The sequence below is a fragment of the Ochotona princeps genome, chromosome 7 (assembly GCF_030435755.1).
Source record: "Ochotona princeps isolate mOchPri1 chromosome 7, mOchPri1.hap1, whole genome shotgun sequence".
In the NCBI taxonomy this organism is placed as follows: Eukaryota; Metazoa; Chordata; class Mammalia; order Lagomorpha; family Ochotonidae; genus Ochotona; species Ochotona princeps.
In genome coordinates, this window is record NC_080838.1 from 7,943,748 (window position 1) to 7,963,558 (window position 19,811).

The following is a 19,811-nucleotide window of genomic DNA, read 5'->3' on the forward strand; positions in this document are numbered from 1 at the left end:
ATTTTAACCACTAGGCTGTAGTGCTAGGCCTGGTGTGTGGTGTGTGTGTGTGTGTGTGTGTGTGTGTGTGTGTGTTTAAGATTTATTTATTTGAAAGGCTGAGTAGCACTCACAGAGAGGGGGAACAGATCTTCCAGCCACTGACTCCCCAGTTGACTGCGAAGGCTGGTCCTGGGTTGGTCTGAAGTCGGGAGCAGCTGGCTCTTCTGTATGGGTGGCAGGAGGCCAAGGACTTGGGCTGTGTTCTGTTGCTTTCACAGGCACATGAGCAGGGAGCTGGATGGGAAGTGGAGCAGTGGGACTCTGACTGACTCCCAAATGGGATGTGAGTGCTGCAGGTGGCTTTTACCCACTACACCACAGCACCAGCCCCAGCTGCAGGTGGCTTTTACCTACTGCACCACCCATAGGTATGAAGTTTGGACATCTCTTCAGATTTGGGTTTTGTGTTTGCTAGTGAAAATAATTTCTTATGAATTAGTAGAAAAACTAGTATATTCTCTTTAATTCTATATGTGTAGTGGCTAACTGAATCTAGCTAGTTTGTGTGATCTTTGGGTTTCAATATTTTTAAAACAATTTTTACAGGTTTATTTGAGAGAACTAGTGATCAGGTGTGAGGGAGCGGACACACATATTTCCACACAGTTTCATTCTGGAAATATCAGCAATGCACTTGGGTCGGGTAGAAGGTTCAAGCTGGAAGCTCAGTGCAGGGCTCCCACATGGCTGGCAGGGCCTCAGTTACCAGGGCTATCACCTTCTGTCTGCCATGGCAAGTGTGAACAGGAAGCTGAAATCCAGAGTAGAGCCAGAGCTCAAAACCAGCCACTCCTGTGGAGGATGTAGGCTTCCTAATCAGGGCTCTAACCACTAGACTGAACACCTACCCTGGCTTCTGTATCTTTAAGGAAAAGATCATTTTATCTCAGAGGTTATAAAGTGCATCTATATATTTTTTTTTTAGTTTTTCTGTTTTTTTTTTTTTGTTTTTTCTTTTTTTAAATTTTCTCTACATTTTTTAACAAGACATTTAAAAGTATTGGATTTAGTGTTAGGATTGGAAGGTAAGCAATCTTGATAGTAATATTGATTATCAGTTTCAAATGAAATGATAGCATATCTTTTTAAAGATTTGTCTTTTTTATTAGTAAGGCAGATTTACAGAGAGAAGGAGATGCTGGTTCGTTCTCCCAAGGGCTGTAATGACTGGAGCAGAACGATCCGAAGCCAGGAGCTTCCTCTGGGTCTTCAACATGGGTACAGAGTCCCAGGGGCTTGAGTCATTCTGTGCTGCCCTCCCAAGCCACAAGCAGCGAGCTGGATCAGAAGTGGTACATCTGGAATACGGACTGGTGTCCGTAAGAGATGCCTGTGTTTGAAGGTGGAAGATTAGCCTGTTGAACCTTGGTGCTGGCCCTGATAGTGCATTTTTTTTTTTTTAATGAGCTAGATAGGCAATATTAAAGAGGTTCATTTTCTAAAATGAAGCAAACACTAAAAGATAATTCTGTAAAGTTACCCTAAGAATTATTAGTGCCTGTACCAGTTCAGTTTCTTGATTTTTGAAAATGATTTATTTCTGTGAAAGATTGAGTTACAGAGAGAGAGAGGAAGAGAGATTGTCTACTGGCTCACTTTCCAAATGGGAGAAGTGCAGGGCTGGGCCAAGCCAAAGCCAGGAACTCAGAGCTCCGTGGATCTCCCATCTGGATGGCAGAGGCTCAGGCACTTGCTCCATCTCCTGCTGCTTTCCCAGGCACGTTATCAGGGAGCTGGATGGCAAGTGGAGCAGCCAGGATTCAAAGTGGCTCTTGCGGGAGGCTGGTGTTACAGTTACAGTTTTAACTCACTGGGTTATAACACAAGCCCCTACATCTTCAAATTTTGTATCTAAAACCTTTGTTAAATTTTCTCATATTCATCATTTTGTGATTTCTTTTCTGTGTCATACTATTGATATTTCTTTTATTGTGTTAAACATAGTGACAATTTTATATTATGCATCTGATCATTTTGCTATCCGTTAGTGTTTGACTGTTTTTGACAGACTTATTTTGCTGGCTCTTGGGTGTGTGTTTCTTCATTATTTTTTTAATTAAAGAAAGGAATCTGTGAGGTTATGAAGTGTGGATTTTTGTGGGTTCAGTCTGAGGCTGGGGTTCATGCCTCTTGCTGGGATTGCGATTGTTTTGTTGTGTTCACTTCTCTACCAACCCTGAATCTCGTGAAACTAAAATTTCATTTTCATATTATATATATGTATATATATATAGTTATATCTATGTAATAAACTTTTAGGCAAGATTTTTTTGAAAGGCAGTGTAACAGAGAAAGAGAGGGAGAACTCTTCCATCTGCTGGTTTACTCCAGAAATGGCTGCAGTGGTTGGTATTGGGCCGGCCAGGAGGCAGGAGTTTCCTCCAGGTCTCCCACATGTGTGCAGGGACCCAAGAATGTGGATCATCCTCCACTGCTTTCCACCAAGCAGAGTAGAGCTTGGATCTGGTGGTTCACTCCCAGTGCTGGGCTGAGACCACATCTGGGAGCTGGGAATTCGCATCCAAGTCTCCTGCAGGGCTGGCAGGATGCAATTGCTTGAGTCGGTGCTGCTGCCTCCTGGGGTCTACGTTACAGGAAGGTTGATTCAGGAGTCAGAGCTGAGAATTAAACCCAGGGGCTCCTATTTGGGACATGGGCAGCTTAGGCAGTGTGTGTTAACTGTCTACCCCTCCTTTGTCACTCCTTGTCTCTTATTTTCTCCTTTATTTTTCATAATATTTATCTCATCATTTTAATTGTATGTTTCCTTGTATTAGACTATGAATATAGGACTACATGAAAGTAGGGACTTCCCTTGCGACTCTTGCCAGTACCTAACATAGTAGGGGGTGGTTGAATCAATGTGCTGTGTTTTGAGTAGATTCTCTTTGTTTTCATAGCAACTCCTGTCAAGTAGGTGATTTAATTATCTTTTAAAGGTGGGAGTTATTAGACTTGTAGAATACCTTGACCCGTCATCACCTACTTCTTTTCAAGGTGTGCGCTGGTGGAAGCTGGGACCAGAGTGGCCTTGGGTCCAAATACAGGTACTCTGATAGGGATTTTATATAGCTCAAGCAGTGCTTTAACGCCGTGTCAGACACCTGCCCTGGTGGGAGAGAGAGACAGAAAGAAAAATTTAGAGTGTGCTAGTAAGTTCCCTTCTGCTGGTTTACTCTTCCAGTATCCGCCAAGGCTGGGCCTTGGCAAGGCCAAACCTGGGAGCAGTCTAGGTTTCCCATTGGGGTGTCAGGGACTCACCCACTGAGCCATCACCCACTGCTCTGCAGGCACCTGGAACTGGGCAGAGATGATACCTGAACCCAGTGGCTGTGGTGGAGACTCAGTGTCCTAGGCAACTTACCCGCTGTGTCACCTGTCCACCTCTCTTACTGGGATTACTGCAACACTTTCACAATGGGTTTTCTCCTGCAGGTCACTCCTTTCCCTCCTTCCTACCCCCGTTAGTAAGTGGCTAATGCAAAGAACTATTTTGGGTTTATTATTTAATCTACTTAATTACAAAAGCTAAAAAACACGAGGCATTTCAGGTATACAAATGCATAAAAGAATAGTTGTGCTGGGCCCGGCATGATAGCATAATGGTTAAGGTCCTCGCCTTGAATGCGCCGGGATCCCATATGGGTGCCTGTTCTAATCCCAGCAGCTCCACTTCCCATCCAGCTCCCTGCTTGTGGCCCTGGGGAGCAGTTGCGGATGGCCCAAAGCCTTGGGACCCTGCACCCGCGTGGGAGACCTGGAAGAAGTTCCTGGCTCCTGGCTTTGGATTGGCTCAGCTCTGGCCCTTGTGATCACTTGGGGAGTGAATCATCGGATGGAAGATCTTCCTCTCTGTCTCTCCTCCTCTTTGTATATCTGCCTTTCCAATAAAATAAATAAATATTTAGAAAAAAAAAGGAATAGTTGTGTCCTCCACAGGCAGCTTAAGGCTTTATCAACGGTCTTTCATTTATTCCTATGCCATTGTAACAAAGGATATTATATTTGTTTCCTTGGACTTTATATAATTTGTTCCCTGAATGGCAATACTTCAAGTGTACTAGATTTTGAGGAAAAATTTTTTTAAGAACTTCGCATCTGCTGCCAAAGTTTATGTCAAAGTGAGGTGGTTTCCATGGTGGTCTAGATGTGATGGCTTTGCGTTCTCTAACAGGATCCGTTGGGTGCTGTGCTGTTCTGGGGGTGGTGGCATTTGGCTGCTTTGTCTCCTGAGATGAGTTTGGATTTAAAATCATGTGACGTAAGCATGGGTTTATGTGTAAGGCTTGATTACTTATTTCTTTGTGCATTTGAGATAGAAGTGTAGTCATCTAAAGTAACAGGTGGCAGGAATAACTTTGAGGAGGTTGAGTGAACTTGGGGATTGATGCTTTCTTCCTGCTACAGGTTTATTCATGTTGTATAACTCATTTACCTCTAAAAGAAGGGGAACTTCTCTAGCACATTGTAATTATGACTTTGAAAAAGTTTTTTTTTTTTTAATTCTTGTGATTACTGGAATAGGAAGTAAAATATTCCTATGCAAATTACGGTTCATTGCAGTCCTGAAGGCATCTAATCATTGAAGCTGTTGTGTAATTGAAGCTCTTATTTCTACCTGGAAATGCAAATTAATTGGTTATGAACAAGGCGAATCCTTCCAATATAAATGTGAACAGATGAAAACTTGTTATGAAACAAGCTTCCAAAAATAATTTTGCCTCAGGCAAGTCAAACTTGGACTCAAACCAGCATGTTTTCAATTAGCTTTTCTGTTTTCTGGCTCCACTGGGCAAACTGCTGGTGCTTGGAACATCCTTTTCTTCCTGCCTGTTACTGGACAGTGGAGATTTCTCTGTAGATTTTCTCCCCCTGCCTCTGCCGATGGCACTGGAGAACAGTCATTGCCCTTCCTCCCTTAGTTTTGCTTCCTCTTTTGTCTTCTTTTAAAAAGATTATTTGTATTGAAAAGGCAGAGGAGAGAGAGTGAGAGAAAGATTCTTCCATGCTCTGTCTCACTTCCAATGTGGTCACAGTAATGTGAGCTGAGCTGATCCGGAGCAGGGGCTTCTTCCAGGTCTCCCATGAGTGTGCAGGGGCCCAAGGACTTGGGCTGTTCCCGGCTGCTTTCCCAGACCACGAGCAGAAAGATGGATGGGAAGTGGGCGGTAGGTAGAAATGACACCCATGGGAGATGATGGTGCTGCAGATGGGGGTTTAGCCAGCTGTATCTCCATTCCAGCTCCAGTTTCTTCTTTTGCTTAAAAAGACCTGTAAAATCTTCCTTTATGTGCTGGTGCCTTGGTGCAGCAAATTACCCTTATGGCATCCCATAAAGGTACTGGTTTGAGTTCTGGCTGCTCCATTTCTGATCTAAAGTTTTGCTAATGGCTTTGGGAACCAGCAGGAGAGGATGACCCAAGTGCTTTGGTTACTGTAGCTACCTGGGAGATCAGGAAGAAGCTCTCGAGTCCTGGTGTTTGGTGAGTTAACTCATAGGTGGAAGATCTCTTTCTGTGTGTGTCTCTCGGTGTTTTAACTCTGTCTTTCCAATGTAAATAATTCTATTTTTAAAAAGGATTTATTTTTATTGGAAAGTCAGATCTAGAGAGAGGAGGAGAGATAGAGGAGGTTCTTCTTTCTCCTGGTTCACTCCCCAAATGGCTGGCCACAGCAGCTGGAGCTGAGCTGATCTGAAGCCAGGAGCCAGGAGCTTCTTCTGTGTCTCCCATGTGAGTGCATGGTCCCAAGGCTTTGGGTCATCTTTGACTGCTTTCTCAGGCCACAAACAGCGAGCTGGATGGGAGAAGTGGAGCAGCTGGGGCATGAACCAGTTCCCATATGGGATCCTGGCACTTGCAAGGTGAGGATTTATCCAATGAGCCATTGCAGCAGGCCCTAAATAAATAAATCTAAAAAAAAAAAAGTGTTTTGTTTTTTTAGCAACTACAAATGGGCAGATCTCATTTTTCTTTTCTTTTTTTTTTTTTTTCACTTCTTTCCAATATGATTTTTTTTTTTATAATCTATTTTATTGTGTTGTTGACAATCTTTACATAGTTAATTACAGTTAAAGAAAGAAAAAGAAAAGAAAAAAAAAAGGTTCAGGGGGATAGGGAAGTGGGTAATACTATTATGTCCACATTGTTTCCATCTTGTATCTGAGGTAAAGGGGGATATTGAGGGGGAAGCCCCACCTGGTTTCCCGCCCACCCCGAGTCCCGGATGTGGGGCATGCTCTGAGATATGTGCTCGAGTGGTGTTAATAGTTCTCCGGTTATGAATCGCTGCCAGTTTCGCTCGATGAGGTCGTCCACTGATTGATATGGTCCATCATAAAGTCTCCGTTTGCCCCATATATCGCTGCCAACATATAGCTGAGATGAATGATTGATCTGCTCTGTCTTCTGTCTTTTCTTGATTAGAGTTCTGAGTCCAGCAGTTAGATTAGGGAGATCTCCAAAGAAACTTTGAGGTATTCCCAGACTAGTTTCTTGTATGCTCTAGCAAGCACAGGGCCCGGCACAGTCCATCACCACGATCAGCTGGTGGTTGCAATTGCTGGGTTGGTTCTGTTTTCAGTCCCGAGTTGCACTGGAACCAATGGGTGTTGCAGTCCAGTCTGGTTCTGCCCAGCACGTACTCGGCCCTCACACAAACCAGTGGGAGCTGCAGCCTAGTTGGGGCGACCCACAATAACCCCCACCAGGCCCGCCCCCTACCCTGGTTTGCCAGTATGTGTAGCAGAAGACCAGTCTGTCCCCCATCCCATTTGGCTCTTGTACGTGTCAATGGGTATTAAAGCTTAGTTCTATCTAACCAACTCAACCATCCAGCCCTCACGGGTGTTGTTGAGTGCCTCTCTATCTAGCCATCCCAGCCCCCGTCCCAGTCTTCATGCCCTCCCACGGGAATAGTGACCCAAGAAGGGGAAACCCACTTTTTCCCTCCCAGGTCTCTCTCTGTCCCGGTTTATGCACTCTTTAGGTGGTTCTGTGATTTGACTTGACAGAATTAGTCCCCAGTGCCAGCTTCTGCGGCTATGCCCAAACATCCCTCACCCACTCTAATTTATGCTTGCACCAGCAGGAATAATCAGCCCACCCTGGCTTTTCCCTGATCTAGTCCACATGCAGCGCACAGGTGTTGTAGCCTTGCATAGTCTAGTCTGTCTCTATCCCAGCCCATGCTCTCCATTGGGAGTAGCTGTCCGGCGAGGGAACCAGCCCCTTAATCCCCCCGCCAGTTCTGCCCCTCCCTTCCTTCCTGGATCTCATGTGTGCTGGTTGGGTGCTGCATTCATATCCAGTACAGGCAACCACGCCCTGGCATTCCATAATGTGTACTGGTTTTGTCGCGACCAAACCCGGCTCATCCCACACTCTGATCTGGTGATCGGATTTGCCAGTGGGTGATACGGACTGATTCAGCCTGGTCTGCTCCTGACCCATGCTGAATGTGTGCCAGTGGGAAACTTTCCATGGCCTATTCTGGACTGTTTCCTATCATGCTTCTTGCGCTTACCTGCAGGGACTGTGTCCTGCCAGAGGAGTTGCCCAGGCTCCTCCATCAGATCCCCTCCCAAAGGCAGGTTTTGCGCGTGCCAGGGGGTCCTTGAGCCAACCCAACTCAGTTCACCTCCTATTATGTTTGGTATCCTGAGTGAAAACATTAGTATGATGCCTGGTGACCTTTACTGATGGCCTTAAATACAATTGCTTTACAAGCTGTCCCCTTCTTCATTTCCGTTATTTGTTCAGTCCCCTCTTTTATGTTAATCATCCTACTGATTTTTTTTTAAAGATTTATTTTATTACAAAGTCAGATATACAGAGAAGAGGAGAGACAGAGAGGAAGATCTTCCGTCCAATGATTCACTCCCCAAGTGAGCCGCAACGGCCGGTGCTGCGCCAATCCGAAGCCGGGAACCAGGAACCTCTTCCGGGTCTCCCACGTGGGTGCAGTGTCCCAATGCATTGGGCCATCCTCGACTGCTTTCCCAGGCCACAAACAGGGAGCTGGATGGGAAGTGGAGCTGCCGGGATCAGAACAGGCGCCCATATGGGATCCCGGGGCGTTCAAGGCGAGGACTTTAGCCGCTAGGCCACGCCGCCGGGCCCCATCCTACTGATTTTTTTGTTTAAATAAACATCCTCTTTATTTTACCAAATATAATTTTTCAGTTAATTTGACATCTGTCAATTCAGTTATAGTAACTAGAAGTAATTCTCTTTTAAGACACAGTTCTGCAACTTTTTAAGGATACAAGAGTAAACCAGTATCGCTCCTTGCAGCCAGGCCAAGAGTACATGAACTTGGTACGATCTGGGGATCAGAAGTGAGTCTTCTATGAGAAGAAACTTCATTTTCTCCCTCTTAGCCAAAAATATGGAACGCTTCACGAATTTGCGTGTCATCCTTGCCCAGGGACCGTGCTAATCTCTTCTGTGTCGTTCCAGTTTTAGTATATGTGCTGCTGAATCGACCACTTCATTCTACTGATTTTTTACAAGATCTTCCCTAATTGTACTTGAGACCATGCTTTAGTATCCTGTGTTGATCGAGGAGACCCAGTGCTGATCAGGCCTCTAAGCCATGTGCAAAATAAGGTTGGCGTCAGTCATGAATAAGATCATAGATTGTATAAAGAGAAGAAAAAAAAATCACCATAGTACATGTGTAAATGAAACTTAGCAGTTATTTGGAAAGCACTGCTTTGTAAAGTATTTTTCTCCAGTTTAATTTATAACTACTAAATTGGTGTTAAAAGACTGGCTAGTATATTGAAAGAATTTTTATTAAAGTGGAGAACTGTTGGTTTACAGTCCAAAGATTTTGTTCTTAGAAAAATGAAGGGGCCGGCTTTGTGATACAGGGGATAAAGCGACTAGCTGTGATGCCTGCCTTCCATCTGGGCATCAGTTCACACCTTGATTGCACTACTTCTGATCCAGCTCCCTGCTAATGGGGAAAAACAGCAGAGGATGGCTCAACACTTTGGGTCCCTGCCAGCCGTGTGGGAGATTGAGATGAGGCCCTCTGGCTCCTGACTTGGGCCTTGCTCGGCCCTGGCCTGCATGGCTATCTGGGAGGTGAACTGACAGAGAGATGATCTGTCTGTGAAACATCAGAGAGGTGACTGAGTGTCCATACAATGGGGTGAGGCAGCAGTGAGATGACCAGAGACATTCTGCCAGGCCCTGCCACGCAGCCAGAAACTCCTTGTAGCCTTACTGACCGAGGAGCGGTGCTCATCACAGACCCATGCCATCCAACCCAACCGCATGGCTCCCCACAGAGATGAGATGGTGGAGATAGAGAACTTCGACAAATCTCAATGAGGCATACTATGAAAGTTAATATGTAAGTCAATATAAAAACATGCAAAAGAATATTCATAGCAGAATTTATAATAGACAAAGAGTTAAAGAGCTTAAATGTCTATTAGCTGTTATTAATTGACATACAAAATATAGTGTATCCATATAGTAGAATATTATTCTGTTGCAAAAAGGTAGTGAAGTATATATAAATATTTCAATCTGGTTTAACTTGCAAATACGCAAGCGTGCGAGTGACAAACCTACATATTGTATGATTCCATTTATAATTTAGTTACATGACTTTTCTAAAATAGGCAAACCCATAGAGACACAAACTAGAATTGCGGTTGCTAAAGCTGTAGGGAGAAGTGAGAATGAAAAGTGATTTCTAATGGGTATACAATTTCTTTTTAGGGCCATGATAATTTTAAAAATAAGATTTGCTTATTTGAAAGGCAGAGTGGTTGGATGGGGGATGAGAGAGGAGAGAGAGAGAGAGAGAGAGAGAGAGAGAGAGTAATCTTCCATTTGCTAGTTCACTGCCCACATGACAGCAATGCCTCTGATAAGATATCTGAGACTCAATTCGGTCTCCCGCGTGGGTGGCAGGGACCTTAGCTCTTGGCCATCATTGCTGCTTTTCCAGGCATATGAACAGAAAGTTCTACATGTGAAGTAGAGCAGCAGGGACTCAAAGTGATGCCCATATGGCATGGTGCTGTTGTGGGCAGTGGCTTACCATGGTTCCATGATGCTGGCCACAGGTCATGATAATTAAAACAAATTACAGTCATGATCACACAAATCAGACCATAGCAAAAATAAGGCAAAACAGCAAAAGAATATAGTAAAAGCTACCAAATCATTAAGTTTAAAAGGGTGTAAATTTTTTTTTTCTTAAGAAAGCTCTTACTCAGTAACACAGTCAAAAGTGTAGTTTAGAGGACTGAATTGAACTCTCATTTTGATGGGATGGCCTGACATTAAAAATTGCAGAAACTTAGCTGTATATTCTTTCACTTGACATTAGAGGAGCTTTACTCATCTTTGTGTACCTGAAAACAGTTAGGGACCATATACTAAAGTGATGAATACGAATTGCCTAGGCATGAATCTTGAGAAACTAGCTTTTCTGAGCCTTTTTGTGAAATGCAGATACTTTGCATTTCCTGGGGAGGTTTTTGAAGACTGGTGTGGTGTATAGGTGTAGTGTAGTGTTTAATGCGACTGTTGGCCTAGTCTGCTGTGTGAATGCCACAGACTGGGTAACCCAAACAGCAGCCATTGCTCACAGTGCTGGGCCTCGTAAAATACAGATGGAGGCACCAGCCAGCAGATTAGCATCTCATGAGCGTCCTTTTCCTAGTTAGCTTTCACGTGGCTGAGAGATGTCTGCCTCTTCCTCTTTTTTTTTCCTTTTTAATATTTTAGTATGAATTTATTCAAAAGGTAGAAACTGAGAGAGAGAGAGAGAGAGAGAGAGAGAGAGAGAGAGAGAGAGAGAGATAGAGAGAGACCGAGACCGACAGGCAGAGAAAGAAAGTCTTCCATCCGTGAATGACTCCTGAAATGCCCACGACAGTCAGAGGTGGGCCAGGCGAATGCCAGGAGGCAGGCACTCCATCTGGGTTTCCTGTTTGGGTGACAGGGACCCCAGTATATGGGTCATCCTATGCTGCTCTCTAGGACTGGCAGCAAAGTATCTGAAAATAAAACCTACAGCCCAGTATTGGATGCTGGCTTTGCAAGATCATTTGGGAGACGCCTTTGTGCAATTGGTTGTCCTAGAAGAGATAACATTTTTGGCAGTTTATCAGCTCGGAGGAGATCTGTTTTTGTAATCCAGGGCCCTATATATATGTATCTTCTTTTTTTTTTTTTTTTAAAGGTTTATTTTGTTTTTATTGGCAAGTCAGATGTACAGAATGAGAGACAGAGAGAAAGATCTCCCATCTGATGATTCACTCCCCAAGTTAGCGCAACGACCGGTGCTGTGCTGATCTGAAGCCAGGAGCCAGGAACTTCTTCCAGGTCTCCCACACTGGTGCAGAGTCCCAAGGCTTTGGGCTGTCCTCAACTGCTTTCCCAGGCCACAAGCAGGGAGCTGGATGGGAAGTGGAGCTGCTGGGATTAGAACTGGCGCCCATATGGGATCCCGGGGCTTTCAAGGTGAGGAGTTTAGCTGCTAGGCCACGCCGCCGGGTCCAGTATACCTTCTTTTCATGTTGAAAGATAGGGAATTCTTGGTTTGGCACTGACTTGCTTTCCTTAGCTCCATAAAGACTTGATGGTCTTGGGTTTTGATAAGTTCCTGAACTTGAATAAGGCTCATTTAGTTCAAGCAAATAGAGCTATCCCTATTTTATAATATCATTGTTTTTCATGAAGTAGATTTGTCTGTTAAATGAAATTTTAATGGAATAATCTGTTTCTAATTTCTTCCAAGAAAATGAATTTGGTTTTTGTCATGCTAAAGGACAACTAGATTTTTAGAACACAATCTTTGCTTTTAAAAAAATAAAGCTGTATTGCAATTAAGTTATAATGACTTCAGGTATATTGACAAATATTTTGAATTTATTTGCATTTATGGTAGAAATATTTGAGTTTTAAATTTTTTCTGTGTATGATAAAATCTGATAATGTGGATATTTTGTTTTTGTTTATGGGTATTTAGTGTATAAATCATTTTTAAGTAAAAATGTGTTTCTTAGAAAATAAATTAATACGGAGTTCAGTAATTCTTAGCACTTATGGGTTGAGTGGTAGTTGGATAGGAATGCTTTTTATTGTTTTATTTGTATATATATTATATATGTGTATATAGATATTCCTACTTATTATTTTCCACGGTATGGTTTGGTAGGTATAGGGAGTCCTCCCTCCACCTCCCGTACTCCTCATTCTCTCCATCCCACTGTTTTCCCCATATTGTTACAGAAGTACAGTCCTTTAGCAACAGTCACAAGTTTTACATTCTGCTACTTAAGTGTATCATGCCATTGTAGGTATCTGCAGCAATGGTGGAAAATCTAGTGTCATATTGTCAAGGTGCATTTAAGAGTTTTATTGGGAGTCCTCCTTTGGTTCTGGAATAGAGATGCTTCACTCCTTGGTGTGCTGGTTGCTGTTACACAGTTCATCTGTGATTATATGTGTACACATGTTCACATATATATCTGTCTTGTATTTTGCATGAATGTTGCCTTATATCAGAGGGAGCATGATATTTCCCCTTTTGGAATTGGCTTATGTCACTGAGTGTAATGGTCTGCAGTTGGGTCCTTTTTGAACCAATCCTGTATTGACAGGCATCTGGGTTGTTTCTGTTTTCCCTATTGTGGGTTGTGCTGCTATAATATAGGGTTATAGGTCATTTTCTCATAAGCATATTTCACTTCCCAGCAGTGGGATATCTGGGTGATATAGTAGGTCAATTTAAAGTTGTCTTAGCACTCTTCCATAATGGCTGCATTAGCTTGTACTTCCACCAAAGTTGGAGAAAGCTATCTTTCACCCCATATCCATGCCAGCAGGTGATGTTGGTCAAGTTCTGATTGTAGGCCAATCTCACTGAAGTTGGGTGGAACCTCAATGTGGTTTTTATTTGTAGTTCCCTAATAGCTGGGGAGCCTGAGCATTTTTTCATATGTCTACTGACGATTTGAATATGTTCTTTTGAAAATACTTTCTCATTTCCTTTGTCTATTTCTTCACAGGGTTTTTTTTTTTTTTTTTTTTTTTTTTTTCTGTCCCTGAGTTTCTGAAGCTCTTTGTAAATCCTGGATATTAGTTCACTGTCATGCAAAGATTTTCTCCCTTTCTGTTGGTTCTTCACTTTGGTCATTTCCTTCTTAAATTGATATAGTCTCATTTGTTTATGTTGATTTTGACTGCTTGTGCTTTTGGTGACTTTTCTGAGAAGTCTTTACCAATGCCTATGTCTTGCAGAGTGCATCCTGTTTTCCTGTAATAAGGTGATGGTTCTGGGAGCAGATTTAGGTCCTTGATCCATGTAGAGTTGATTTTTGTGTAAGGTGACAGATGTGGGTCTTGTGTCTGACTTCTGCAAGCTGATATTCCCAGTTGTCCCAACAGCATTTGTTGAAGACACCAGGCTTTTTCCCTGGATTATTTTCAGTTCTGTTGTTGAAGAATAAATGGCTGTATATGAGTGGACTTGTTTTGGGGTTTCTATTTTGTTCTGCTGATCTTCTTCTCTGTTTCTGTATCAGTACCAGACTGTTTTGAGGACTACTTCCTGTAGTATGTCTTGAGGTCAGGAATTGTGATTCTTCCAGCTTTATTTTTTACTTCATCTTTTAATGTCTTCCATTTCTTTTTGAATGTTCTGTAATTTTCAACAGGTATAATTTTAAACGTTATGTATGCCTCCAGTCTTTATAGCCTCTCAAGGTGGTGTTACCATCGTATGTTCCATTGTATGTGTGCTGGAACCACAGGGAAGAGGCAGACCCTGGGTTTACACTGAAGCCTGATTCGGGGTTGTGAGGATAGTCTTCTCTGCACATTGTTTAAGCTGGCTACGTGTATTTGTCACAACCCTTGTTTTCTCTGAGTTCTTGCACTCCTATCTGTATGGTTTTTATTCACTTATTTGTTTAGAATGCCCTAAATTTACCAACTTAGATAACAAAATTAGCAGTCGTAACATTTTTCAGGACCAAAGCATTGAATATGTATAGCTTAGTGTATAGATGGGAAATGGATTGCTTTTTAGCTGTCTGATAACATTGTGCCAGTGTGGCACAGAATTATCTATATATATATCCCATATTCCTGATTTTAGTTTCTAAACTAACAGATCAGGCCAATCCAGGATGGTGTGTCTTTAAATGAAGTAACTGTGTCTCTTTTATTATTACTTCTAATGTTGTTTTCAGAATGAATTTAAGAAATATTTTAAAATGTTTTGGGAGAGACATGATTCAGTGTTTGGGCAGCATTGAAGGAGAGAAAGATGGATGAATGTTGTATCCCGAAATAGATGAAAAGGTGTAATACTTGCAGGAGGATTTCATTTAGTAGGTGTTCATGGAAATTCAGCCATGTGGCCTTTGTTAGTTCTGGGAACCTGTGTTAGTGAATAAAAAGAAAACAAATCTGTGTTCTTGATCAGTGGAAGTGGATTAAACTGGACAAATATTGGAAGAAAAAGTAGCAGAATTGAATGATCAAATATGATTTTTAAATATTTTTATTTTGAATGATCAAATATGATTTTTGCCTGAATACTTATTACCCGCTTATTTCATAGCAAAATATTTAGGTTAGTTTGATTTTGCTAGGATTTTCTGTAGATTTCGTTTATGCAAATTGACATATACTTTTAATTTACTTATCAAAATTATTTTGATATTTATTTATACTTTAGTATCAGTGTTTCATTCTCTTTTATTGCCATTTTATAGATTTAGAATTGTTTTTTTTTTCTACTTACCTGATTAAAAATAAATGGATTGTTTTCAATTTTTGGCATTACAAACAAAGCAGAAATGAGCATTTATGTAACAATCTTTGCAAACAAACTTTTCGTGTCTTAGGTAGACACCTAGGAATAGAATCCTGGATTGTATGGCAGATATTTGAGGGTACCTTAGGTATTTAGAAAAATGGAATTAAAAGATGTGTTTACTTTTTTTGTTTTTGTTTTTTAAAGTTTTATTTTTATTGGAAAGGTGGATATACAGAGAGGAGGAGAGGCAGAGGGGAAGATCTTCCGTCCGATGGTTCACTCCCCAAGCGGCCGCAACGTCTGAAGCTGAGCCGATCCGAAGCCAGGAGCCTCTTCCGGGGTTCAACATGGGTGCAAGGTCTCAAAGCTTTGGGCCGTCCTCGACTGCTTTCCCAGGCCACAAGCAGGGAGCTGGATGGGAAATAGAGCTGCCGGGATCAGAACCTGTGCCCATATGGGATCCCGATGCATTCAAGGCAAGGGCTTTAACTGCTATACTATCATGCCGGGCCCAAGATGTGTTTACTTTGGCGCAGACATTTTTTTATATAATGCATGGTATTTTTTTTTTAAAACTTCAGTTCATTTGAGATGCAGAGAAAGTGAGTGAAAGTGGGAGAGAGAGAACTTGTGTTCATTGATTCACTCCCAAATTGGTAGCTGGATACTCAGTCTGGCTTTACCAGGTGGGTGACAGCAACCCAGTTACCTGTGCCATTCCTGCTTCCACCAAGTGTCTGCAGTAGGTGAAAGTTGGAATGAAGAGCTTGAGCAGGGAGTCAGTGCAGGCACTCCCATATGGGAGTTAAACTTTTTGTTTACCAGTGCAAAGTATGTGCCTATGTTTAGTATTTGAAGAATCTGTTAAACTGTTTTTCCAAGTGGTTCTCATTTTATCAACAGTAGAATGTTAAGAATGGGAAGAGATATCCAAACGTAAGAATAGTAGAATGTGAGAATTATTGGGAGTTATGCTGGAAGCTTATTGCCATATTGACTGTCCTTTGATTTTTTAAAATTTCATCTGTAAAGTTAAGAATTATACTGTCTTTTGAGATAATAGTGGTAAGTCTCTAGAAGTTTTTTTCTTTTTTTTCTTTTCTTCTTTTTTTTTTTTTTTTACACTGGAAAGCCAGATTTACACAGAGGAGATACAGAAAGAAAAGATCTTTTGTGCGCTGGTTCACTCACCAGTGGCTGGAGCTAAGCTGACCCGAGGCCCTTGAGCCAAGAGCTTCTTCTGGGCCTCCCGTGTGGGCCTCTTGAGGCCTTGGACCATCCTCTGTTGCTTCCTAGGTCACAAAAGGAGCTGAATGGGAAGTGGAACAGCTGGGACACAAACTGGTGCCCATATGGAATCCTGGCACATGTGAAGATTTAGCTGCTGAGCCATCATACTGGGCCCTTCTAGAAGCTTTTTGCATGAAGTACTAGATTTTTAAAAAAATTATTGTACTTGAAAGAGTTACAAAGAAGGAGAGGGATGCACATACACAAGGAGAGGAAAGGAGAGGAGAGGAGAGGAAAGGAGAGGAGAGGAGAGGGAAGAGAGGGGAGGAGAGGGAAGAGAGGGGAGGAGAGGGAAGAGAGGGGAGGAGAGGGAAGAGAGAGGAGGAGAGGGAAGAGAGAGGAGGAGAGGGAAGAGAGAGGAGGAGAGGGAAGAGAGAGGAGGAGAGGGAAGAGAGAGGAGGAGAGGGAAGAGAGAGGAGGAGAGGGAAGAGAGAGGAGGAGAGGGAAGAGAGAGGAGGAGAGGGAAGAGAGAGGAGGAGAGGAGGAGAGGAGAGAGAAAGCTTTCATTTGCTGGTTCACTTCCCATGTGGTTGCAGCGTCCTGAACTGGGATGATCTGAAGCTGTGAGCGAGGAGCTTTTTCTGGATCCCCACTTGAGTGCAGGGATCCAAGGACTTGGGCCATCTTCTGCTGCTTTCCCAGTCCACAAGCAGGAAGCTGGATGGCAAGTGGTGCAGCCAGGACATGAACTGGCACCCAGATGGGATGCTTTATCCACAAGGCTGAGGATTAACCTGATATATCGTCACACCAGCCCCAGGTACTTCAACCTTTGCTGCCTCCCAGGGTGCGTAGCAGAAAGCTGTTTGAGAAGAGAGACAGGAATCAAAGTGAAGTCATAACCATTGCACCAAATGTCTGCCCCATTGAATGTAAAATTTACCAGGAAGTGAAAAAATCATCAGGCTGGATAATTCCTAAAAACTCACCTGTTATACAATTTTCCCATTTATTTTAGGATGTTTGATTATTTGAAATTTGGAGAATCAGAGAAGGAGCGAGGGAGGGGAAGGGAGACGGAGAGATCTGTTTACTTGTTCACAATGCCAGGAACTCCATCCACGTCTCCCACATGCGTGGCAGGGACACAGACTTTTGGGCCACATTCTACTGCATTCCGGTTGCGTTAGCAAGGAGCTGTATTGGAAGTGGAACAGCTGCAACTTGAACTGGTGGCTCTTCCAGCACCACAAACACTTACCCAACTGTTGTATGGCTCCAGTCCTTCTGAGATGCTTTTGTTCCTGGGCTCTTCCAGTGGATAGGGAGAGGAAGGAAATATGCATGGAGTCACACATGTGAGAATAAGTATATATATATGTACATATATTTACACATACCTATTCCCATGCTTAATATGTGTGTACACACACTACTATTCATCCATTCACGCTATCTCCAAATCAGATCCATTCCTGTGTATTTTTTTTCTTTAAGATTCATTTGTTTTTACTGAAATGACAGATTTATACAGAGAAGGAGAGATGGAGAGAAACATCATCCATCCACTGGTTCACTCCCCAAATGGATCGGAAGCAGGAGCCAGTAGCTTTTTTCTGTTCTCTCCCATGGGTGCCAGGTCCCTTTTCTATTTCTCTTTTGTATATTTGTTGTTCTGATGATTTTATGATGTTTCTTAAACTTCACGGAATAATGGAATTAGAAGATATGCTAATTTATCCATGTATTTTTTTTCTTTTTTTCTTAAAGATGTATTGATTTTTACTGGAAAGGCAGATTTACAGAGAGGAGAGAAAGATCTTCCATTTGCTGGTTCAATCTCTAAGTGACTATAATGGCCAGAGGTGAGCTGATCTGAAGCCAGGAACCTGGAATTCTTCCAGGTCTGCTACTCCCAAGGCTTTGGGCCATCCTCTACTGCTTTCCCAGACCATAAGCAGGGAGCTGGAAGGGAAGTGGAGTAGCAAGGACACGAACTGGCACCCATATGGGATCTCAGTGCATTCAAATTGAGGATTTGGCCGCTGAGCCATGGCTCTGGGCCCTGTTTTTTTTTTTTTCATAATACACATTTTTCATGAAACTTTTGAAGATCCCCGTATGTGCATTCAAGGCGAGGACCTTAGCCACTAGGCCACGCCACCGGGCCCAGAAAGAGATGTTCAGTCTTTGGATGGCTGCAGCAATCCAGGCTGGTCCAGGCTGAAGTCAGGAGCTGGGCAGGGAGCTGAATGTAAGTGGAGCGTGAATTGGCACCCATGTGGATGCCAGTTCCACTGTAACACTGGCCCCTCAGTTATCCTTCTAGGAAGTCAGTGAATTCTGTATTTCCTGTTAGAAAATGTGTGGGAACATTTATGAAAATGTAAAGAATAAGTACAATTAGGGCATTTTTTTCTCTCAAAATTAAAAAAAAAACCAGGTGGGTGGGAAGCTTATATGCCATCTTGGGGAAGCCTGGAGGAAATGGAAATGAAAACTTACTTATACGTCCCTATTGTGTACCTCTCAGCACCATGAACATTCAGTGAGATCTTGCTAGTAAGAGTGTATACCGTTATACAGAAATGTCCTGGTAAGTTTCATCCCATTTATGTTTGAACATAAACATACACACAAATATGTATATTTTCCCTACATAAGCCATCTATAGATTTATCTTTGGAATGCCAGGACTTCTCCTGGTCCTGTGTGGACCTGTGGGCGTTTTTAAGCTTACTGCACCCGAAGGTTGATGTACTCTGGCTAACCCTCTGCCTGTGCAGCACAGTAGTCACTGACTGCTTCAGAAAGCCCACTCTTGAGGTGGCTTGAGTGATTTCTGCAGCAAGCTTCTGCTCTGCCACTCAGCTCCTCCTGCAGGTCCGTCTGCTCCAGCCCCCGAGCTTTGAACTGTGTCTCTGCAACTCAGGAGGTTGTTGTGTGCTCCGCCAGGAGACAGCCTGTTTTCACATAGCCAGCCTGTTGTGCTCTGCTGGGTGGGGTTTGAGGGTATCCAACAGGATCCCTCAGTGTACACACCCTGCTTTGCTCTGGTTTTCCAATGTCTGGAAAGAAGTATTTCGTGTAATTTCTCTAGTTTATAGTGAGAAGTTAAATCGGTGTACTTCAGTCTGTCACAGTGGCAGATGTGTTCTCTAGTTCATCTGTTATCTTCCTCCCTCCCTTCCTTCCTCTCTTTCTCTCTTTTTTAAAGATCTCTTTATTTTACTTGAGAGAGTTACAGAGAGAGCATTGAACAAACTGGAAAATGCAGTGTACCACCTACTGAAGTGAATAGTCTGTGTTTGTGTGTTTTAAATTAAAAAATTTCAAAAGTGTTAAGAATATATATAAGGTTGATAAAAAAAAAAAAGAAAAAGAAAAAGGAGTTAGAGAGAAGACAGAGAAATCTTCCATGCACTGATTCACTCCCGGAATAGCTGCAACAGCCAAAGCTGATCTGAAGCCAGGAGCTTCCAGGACTGCCATGGTGGGGTGGGGTCAGGAGCGCAACACTTTAAGCCATCATCCTCCAGTGACTTCCCAGACCACTAACAGGGAGCCAGATCAGAAGTGGAGCAGTCAGGACACAAACTGGCGCTCACATGGGATCCCAGTACATGCCAGGTGAGGATTTAAGCACTAGGCTATTGTGCTGGGCCTCAGTTATTTCCTAATGTTACAGTTAATTAATCTAATAAACTGTAGTTAATCTAATAAACTGAGTTAATCTAACT

The 19,811-nt window shown here is 42.8% G+C and overlaps 1 protein-coding gene and 1 non-coding gene across 4 annotated transcripts in view; one reads left to right on the forward strand and one right to left on the reverse strand.

Annotated features, from left to right (window-relative positions):
* LRBA (LPS responsive beige-like anchor protein) overlaps positions 1-19,811 on the forward strand; it is a 609,418-nt gene that overhangs the window by 11,996 nt on the left and 577,611 nt on the right. The window lies entirely within an intron of this gene.
* On the reverse strand, positions 8,425-8,531 carry LOC118759046 (U6 spliceosomal RNA). Its single transcript, XR_004995954.2, has one exon. It is a non-coding gene; the product is annotated as a U6 spliceosomal RNA (small nuclear RNA).